This window comes from Bos grunniens, chromosome 12 (assembly GCF_055505025.1).
Source record: "Bos grunniens cultivar Pamir isolate PY7600 chromosome 12, Bosgru_T2T1.0, whole genome shotgun sequence".
Classification (NCBI taxonomy): domain Eukaryota; kingdom Metazoa; phylum Chordata; class Mammalia; order Artiodactyla; family Bovidae; genus Bos; species Bos grunniens.
This window is the reverse complement of record NC_141176.1, coordinates 80,234,540-80,243,029: the sequence shown is the minus strand read 5'-3', so window position 1 is coordinate 80,243,029 and position 8,490 is coordinate 80,234,540.

Here is an 8,490-nt window from a genome sequence, read left to right as displayed (position 1 = left end):
ATAGACAGAGTACCTGATGAACTATGGACTGAGGTTCGTGACATTGTACAGGAGACAGGGATCAAGACTATTCCCATGGAAAAGAAATCCAAAAAAGCAAAATGGCTGTCTGGGGAGGCCTTACAAATAGCTTTGAAAAGAAGAGAGGTGAAAAGCAAAGGAGAAAAGGAAAGATATAAGCATCTGAATGCAGAGTTCCAAAGAATAGCAAGAAGAGATAAGAAAGACTTCCTCAGCGATCAATGCAAAGAAATAGAGGAAAACAACAGAATGGGAAAGACTAAAGATCTCTTTGAGAAAATTAGAGATACCAAGGGAACATTTCATGCAAAGATGGGCTCGATAAAGGACAGAAATGGTATGGATCTAACAGAAGCAGAAGATATTAAGAAGAGGTGGCAAGAATACACAGAAGAACTATACAAAAAAGATCTTCACGACCCAGATAATCATGATGGTGTGATCACTGACCTGGAGCCAGACATCCTGGAATGTGAAGTCAAGTGGGCCTTAGAAAGCATCACTACAAACAAAGCCAGTGGAGGTGATGGAATTCCATTTGAGCTATTTCAAATCCTGAAGGATGATGCTGTGAAAGTGCTGCACTCAATATGCCAGCAAATTTGGAAAACTCAGCAGTGGCCACAGGACTGGAAAGTTCAGTTTTTATTCCAATCCCAAAGAAAGGCAATGCCAAAGAATGCTCAAACTACTGCACAATTGCCCTCATCTCACACGCTAGTAAAGTAATGCTCAGAATTTTCCAAGCCAGCCTTCAGCAATACGTGAACCGTGAACTTCCAGTTTTTCAAGCTGGTTTTAGAAAAGGCAGAGGAACCAGAGACCAAATTGCCAACATCTCCTGGATCATCGAAAAAGAAACAGAGTTCCAGAAAAACATCTATTTCTGCTTTATTGACTATGCCAAAGACTTTGACAGTATGGATCACAATAAACTGTGGAAAATCCTGAAAGAGATGGGAATACCAGACCACCTGACCTGCCTCTTGAGAAATTTGTATGCAGGTCAGGAAGCAACAGTTAGAACTGAACATGGAACAACAGACTGGTTCCAAATAGGAAAAGGAGTACGTCAAGGCTGTATATTGTCACCCTGCTTATTTAACTTCTATGCAGAGTACATCATGAGAAATGCTGGGCTTGAAGAAGTACAATCTGGAATCAAGATTTCCGGGAGAAATATCAATAACCTCAGATATGTAGATGACACCACCCTTATGGCAGAAAGTGAAGAGGAACTAAAAAGCCTCTTGATGAAGGTGAAGAGGAGAGTGAAAAAGTTGGCTTAAAACTCAACATTCAGAAAACAAAGATCATGGCATCTGGTCCCATCACTTCATGGGAAATAGATGGGGAAACAGTGGAAACAGTGTCAGACTTTATTTTTTGGGGCTCCAAAATCACTGCAGATGCTGACTGCAGCCATGAAATTAGAAGACGCTTACTCCTTGAAAGGAAAGTTATGACCAACCTAGATAGCATATTGAAAACTAGAGACATTACTTTGCTAACAAAGGTCCGTCTAGTCAAGGCTATGGTTTTTCCAGTAGTCATGTATGGATGTGAGAGTTGGACTGTGAAGAAGGCTGAGTGCCGAAGAATTGACACTTTTGAACTGTGGTGTTGGAGAAGACTCTTGAGAGTCCCTTGGACTGCAAGGAGATCCAACCAGTCCATTCTGAAGGAGAACAGCCCTGGGATTTCTTTGGAAGGAATGATGCTAAGGCTGAAACTCCAATAGTTTGGCCTCCTCATGCGAAGAGTTGACTCATTGGAAAAGACTCTGATGCTGGGAGGGATTGGGGGCAGGAGGAGAAGGGGATGACAGAGGATGAGATGGCTGGATGGCATCACTGACTTGATGGACGTGCGTCTGAGTGAACTCCGGGAGTTGGTGATGGACAGGGAGGCCTGGCGTGCTGCGATTCATGGGATCGAAAAGAGTCGGACATGACTGAGCAACTGAACTGCACTGAACTGATCTGTATTAAAATCTTAATTTAATAAAAATATTGAAATAAAGTAGTATTAGAAAAAAAATCAATATATAAAAGAGATATAAAATGAGACCCTATTGTATAGCTCAGGGAACTCTATTCAGTTCCCTATGTTGATCTAAATGGGAAGGAAATCCAAAAAAGGAGATATATGTTTATATATAGTTGATTCATTTTGCTGTACAGTAGAAACCAACATAACATTGCAAAGCAACTATGATCCAATAAAAATTAATTTAAAAAGAAACAAATCAGCATGAATTAATGTAGTTCAATGAATTGATGATAATACACCTGCAGTGCAGGAGACCTGGGTCGGATCCCAGGGTCAGGAAGATCCACTGGAAAAGGGAATGGCAACTCATTCCAGCATCTTTGCCTGGAAAATTCCTTGGACAAAGGAGCCTGGCAGGGGGGTCGCAGAGTCAGACATGACTAAGCGATTGCATACGCACACATTAAGGTATATTTTTACTTGCCATAAAATCCACCCATTGCATATGCAGAATTAAATAATTTTTATAAGTTTTTACAGTTGGCAGCCATCACCACAAGACAGTTTTAGACCATTTTCATCACTCCAAAAAATTCCCTTGAGCCTGTTTGCACTCAATCCTGCTTTAACCCCCAAACCCAGGCAACCACAGATGCACTATCTATCTCAATAAATCTGCCTTTTCTTGACATCTCATATAAATGGAATCAAAGAATACAAAGATTTGTTTTTTTATGTGGCCTCTTTCACTTAGGATAATGCTTTTGTGGTTCATTCATGCTGTACAATGTATCGGTATTTTGCTCCTTTTTATATTGCTGAATAGAATTTAATTATATGGCTATACCACATTTTAAAATTCATAGGCATTTTAATTGTTTCCAGTTTGGGACTATTATGAATAATGCTGCTGTGAACATTTATGTAGAATTCTTTGTGTGGGCATATATTTTTATTTCTCTTGTGTAGATTCCTAGAAGTGGAATTTGGAATTACAAGGGTGTGTGGTAAGGTTATGTACATTTTTAGGAAACTGCCAAAATGATTTTCAAAGTAGATGTATCACTGTGTATTCCCACCCGAATGTAGGTGTCAAATGTGTTTCTGTGTCTACTGAGATGGTCATATGCTTTCTGTTGTTTCTTCTCTTTATGTGGTTATTATACTGACTGATTTTCAGATGTAAACCAACTTGCATTCCTAAGATAAAGCTCACAGGCTCATGGTGCATAATCCTTTTTATATGCTGCTGAATTTGTTAATATTTGTTAAGGAGTTTGCCTCTATCTTTATAAGGGACGTTGGTCTATAATTTTCTTTTCCCATGATGTTTTTATCTGGCTTTGGCATCAGGGTAAATCTGGCCTGAAAAAAATGAGATAAGAAGTGTTCCATTTTCATCCATTTTCTGTTTGTCAAAACTGATATTTGATAGAATGCACTAATTAAGACATGAGGGGTTGGACTTTTGTTTGTGGGACGATTTTAAATTACTAATTAAATTTCTTTACTTGTTCTGGTCTTTTCTGATTCTCTATTTTTTCTTGAATCCATTTTGGTAATTTGTAAACAGAATTTTATTTCTGTTCTGATCTTTATTGTTCCCTTCCTCCTGCTTACTTTCAATTTGGCTTGCTATTTTCTTTTCTAGTATTTTAAGGTGAAAGCTTAGGTTACATTGGGATTGGAAACTTTCTTTTTTTTTTTTTGGTGTTATAAGCATTTAGAGTTGTAAATTTTCCTCTATGCAGTGCTTTGGTTGCATTCCATAATTTACATCTGTTTTGTTTTAGTCTTCATTCAATTCCAAATATTTTTTTTATTCCTTTTTGGTTTCTTCTTTGACCAATGGGTTATTTAGAAGTATGTTAGTATCCAAATATTTGGCACAGATTTCTTTCTGTTTTAGATCTGCAATTTATTTTATAGTCAGAAAACAGACGTTGCATAATTTAAGTTAAAAATTGTACTGAGAATTATTGAATGGCTCAGCATATAGCCTGTTGAGTTACTTCTTATATCAGTTATTGAAGTGGATTATCGAAATCCCCAACTATTACTTCTTTAATTGTCTATTTCTCCTTTCAGTTCTGTTGGTTTTTGCTTCAAGCATTTGAGTTTCTATTATTAGGTGCATATACATTTATAATTGTGACATCTTTCTGATGTATTGACTCTTTTGACATTATGAAATGTCTTCTTTGTTTCTATAATATTACTATATTAAAATTTGTTTGATATTAATATAACTACTCCAGACCCATAATCTTTATTGTTTCATGGTATTCCTTTTCCAATCTTTACTTTCAAGCTATTTATGTCTGCATCTCTTCTAGATAGCATACAGACATCACAAAACAGGAAAAAAAAATTGATTTTTTTCTCCTTAATTAGCACCTTACAGGTTTAAATTACAAAGCCAGTAAAGACACCATCTACCCTAAACAAGCAATTGTAAGGTTAGGTAATAAGACACAGTTTTAGCACTGTGTTCTTAGGAAAATTTGCATACTTTTTCTTTTAGGTAACTTTTCAATTTGGAAATAAGTGTTTAACTCTTCCTGGAGATCAGATATGGCTTATCTGAGTTTCTAGTCACTTCTTGTCTTCTTTTCTGTGGTCTTGATGACTTCAGATATCCTATTAGTTCTAAGGATACAAGGAAAACTTTAAAACATTTCACTATTTATATCTTAATATTCCTTCAAGAAGGCAGCTTTTCTTATTGCTTACAATATCATCAACCAGGTAAGTGACTGATGCCAACAGAGCAGGTGCTTCAGTTTTTAACCTTAACAATTTTATGACTCTGTTGGGCACTGCACCTGCCAGTTAAGATTCACTGCTGCTTTTCAGCCACTACATGTAGACACTCCATCTTCTTCTCGTTCCCAGTAACACACACACTTCTCCCAAAGTCTGCCCTTCAAAACACATATAACAATATATTGCATTCTCTGAGAATCCAATTGCATACAATTCCCATCATTTAATATTTAGAAAATACACTGTCTCCATGTCACTTAGGTTATTATTTCCATGGACCGACATACAACAACAGGACACTGTGTTGACTAAAATGTCCCAGAGCTGGAAGTAGTGTTCAGAATAAGTCCATCTTTCTGTGAACCTCAGGAAGATAGGAATGAGAACTATCCAATGAGTTAAGTGTGAGGAGCAACATTTTGGAATGAACAAAGGTAGATACATTTTTGTTGATCTCCACCTTGGGTAGGCTCAAGATGGCAAAGTCATCATGTCTCCTACAGACAATTCTAGAATGTCTAAGAGGACCATTCGTCTGCAATGTCATCGCTGAAATTGCTAGTGTCCAAGCAATGCAAAATTATTTGACTCCAACCGTGGTAAACTAAAGGACTGTTTTATTCTTAACATTTCCCCAGGTCTTTGAATTTATGTCTGCTGCTACTGCTGCTAAGTCGCTTCAGTCGTGTCTGACTCTGTGCGAACCCATAGATGGCAGCCCACCAGGCCCCGCCGTCCCTGGGATTCTCCAGGCAAGAACACTGGAGTGGGTTGCCATTTCCTTCTCCAATGCATGAAAGTGAAAAGGGAAACTGAAGTCGCTCAGTCATGTCCAACTCTTAGCGACCCCGTGGACTGCAGCCTACCAGGCTCCTCCATCCATGGGATTTTCCAGGCAAGAGTACTGGAGTGGGGTGCCATTGCCTTCCCTGAATTTATGTCTGAGACACCTTTATTAATTTTTGCAATCTAGGCTAACAAGTGTACCTACCATGCTTCATAAGGTAGATGACAAGGAACACAGGGGCAGTTCCTCTTGAAACTTTAAAATAACTTGTCTGGTTAACCTAACAATTATAGATTTAGGGGGGCTCCAATTTTGGAGATAGGGCAAGTATTTAATATATAAAAGGTTGCTACAATTTAAAGTACCTGAAGACTGGAAGTATCTTCTGAATTAGAGGCTTGTGTCAGATAAATCTATTTTTTAATAAACATGCAAAAATGATTGTCAAACATTTATTACTTATCTATAGCAAAAATGTTTTATAATGGTTCACATTTTTGAAAGCATTCCCATGTCCATTAATAGGCTTTATTCTTTTAATAATTCTGGGAGGTAAGTGTTATTATACACAAATTACAGCTGAGACCCATTCTGCACAGTTATTAGGGGAAGAATCTTGATTGGAATTCAGTTCTTCTGATGTTGTATTGAATAATATATTTCACACTATACAACAGAGGTCTCTTCATTAAAAATTTAATTTCCTTGCTAGTCTTACCACATGTGTATGGAACAAGGGTACATATATTTCCGTATATGTAAGAAAAAATAAATTTAGTAATTGAGTTCATAGGCCATTAGGGAATTAAGTAAATTGTGGTGCATCTATAAATTAAATCCTACTCATTAAAAAGTACTATGTAGAATACCTATTAACATGAGAATATAACAACAATATGTAAGCAGAAAAAATTTACTGAAGACTGTGAAAACAGAATAGATAGTTCAGAGACAGATGCACACATATAGAGTAAATTGGTTTATGACAAAGGTGCCAAAAATTCAGTAGGAAAAGAATTTATTTATGGTGTGATGTAATTGGGCTATTGTACATCATCTTGAGAAATCATGGGTGGGAAACATTACTGGAGAATAAATTACTAATTTCATTAATGTTCTGCTTTGCATATTACTTTTTTTTTTTTGAAGAATAAAAATCAATTTATCCAGTATATAACTTTAAACTGTACCTGGCATCTAGGTCCATGACCATAATTTACTTTTCTTGCATTTGAAAAAATATTACATGACCTGGTAGCTCAGCAGTAAAGAATCTGTCTGCCAATGCAGGAGATGCAAGTGACTCAGGTTCGATCCCTGGACTGGGAAGATCCCCTGGAGAAGGAAATGGCAACCCACTCCAGCATTCTTGCCTGGGAAATCCCATGGACAGAGGAACCTGGTGGGCTACAAGTCCATGGGGTAGCAAAAGAATCAGATATGACTTAGAGACTAAACAATAACTCTTAACAATGCTTTTCTCAGAGGTTCAAAGACAAGCTTCACCGTTCCCTTAGTTTATAAACAAAGACAGAAATATTAGTCTAATTTGGAAGCTCTTCAGGGAATTATACCTATAGATATGTTTCATACATTATCTGATTTTCTCTTGGCAACCAATGATTCTGAATTATCATTAAACCAAAGACTCATCATCATAACAGTGAAAATGAGTGAGATCTTTTACTACCAAAAACTATGTTCAGCTCATTCCTTTGTTCTTGAGATGCGAGTTCTCCTCTCAGAAGATATAGAGAGACTTGAGTAGCCTGATAGAAGATTGGCAAGTAAACAAAGTCAGGAGACACATCTCCACTCTGTCATACCGCGGCCTAATTTTCTTGTCCTTTCCCCCCAGCCATTCGTATCCAACTTCCAGAGACAAAATGCACATCCAGTGAATGTGGAAGGAGAAAGATCTACAGGTTTTTGGCAGAGTTTCATTTTACTCTTTATCACCAATGCCTCACCTCCCACAGCACTGGCTCTAATAATACTCAGCATACAAGCAGAATTTTCTTCGTAGGGATGGCTCACCACAGAGGGTCTTTGAACCATCTTCTACACAAAGTAGTAGTTCTTTTGTACAGGCTTCCAAGAAGACTGATTACTGGGGGATAGATACAAATGAATAAACCGAAGTAAAAATCAGTAGTCCTCCCTTTGATAGCTCCCCTCCCTTTGACATGAGTTTTGACTAAGAATTTAAAATGATGATGTTTTCTATTTTGCATTTATCCTTCTGCACATAAGCCATAATCATGTGCATTTCAAGCACTTTTGTATCCCCCCATTGAACTTGACTTTGAAACTCATTTTCTAACATATATGAAATGTCCCCTGATTTAGTCTCCTTAAGACAAAGTGACCACCCACCCATGTCAGGGGTGGGCTTACGGTTTCTCGAGTCCCTGCCACCATGAATGTGTGTTTTTTGTTGTTGTTGAGAAATTGGGTTGAACTGAAAAGCACAAAGTAAGGAAGTAAGATGATCATTTTATTTTTTCCTGTCAGATACTGGCAGAGAAAAAAATATAAACTTAACAATGTCCTAAGGGCACAGGTGATATTCGCCCTCCACTGATAAACACCTCAAAAAATAACAAAAATTGCTGGTAAGCCAGCCATGACAGCAAAAAATTTCCTTCAACTCCTGATGGGAAAAAAACTGATTCTAACCTTGTCAAATTAAATAATCACTTCACACAGGTTAACTCTATTTTTTTTCCCTAATAATGATGGCTTTCAGAATAGGCATATCTAAGCATGTGTAAAAGATAAAGATGAGATGCATGTTTTTATACTAATGATTAAAAATAAGCCACAGAGAGGCTAGTTCCTACAGATTTGATTTGTTTCAATTAGGATATTTCTTTTTTGCAAGTGGCATTTTTACAAACACAAATTGCAAAAGGCTTTATCCA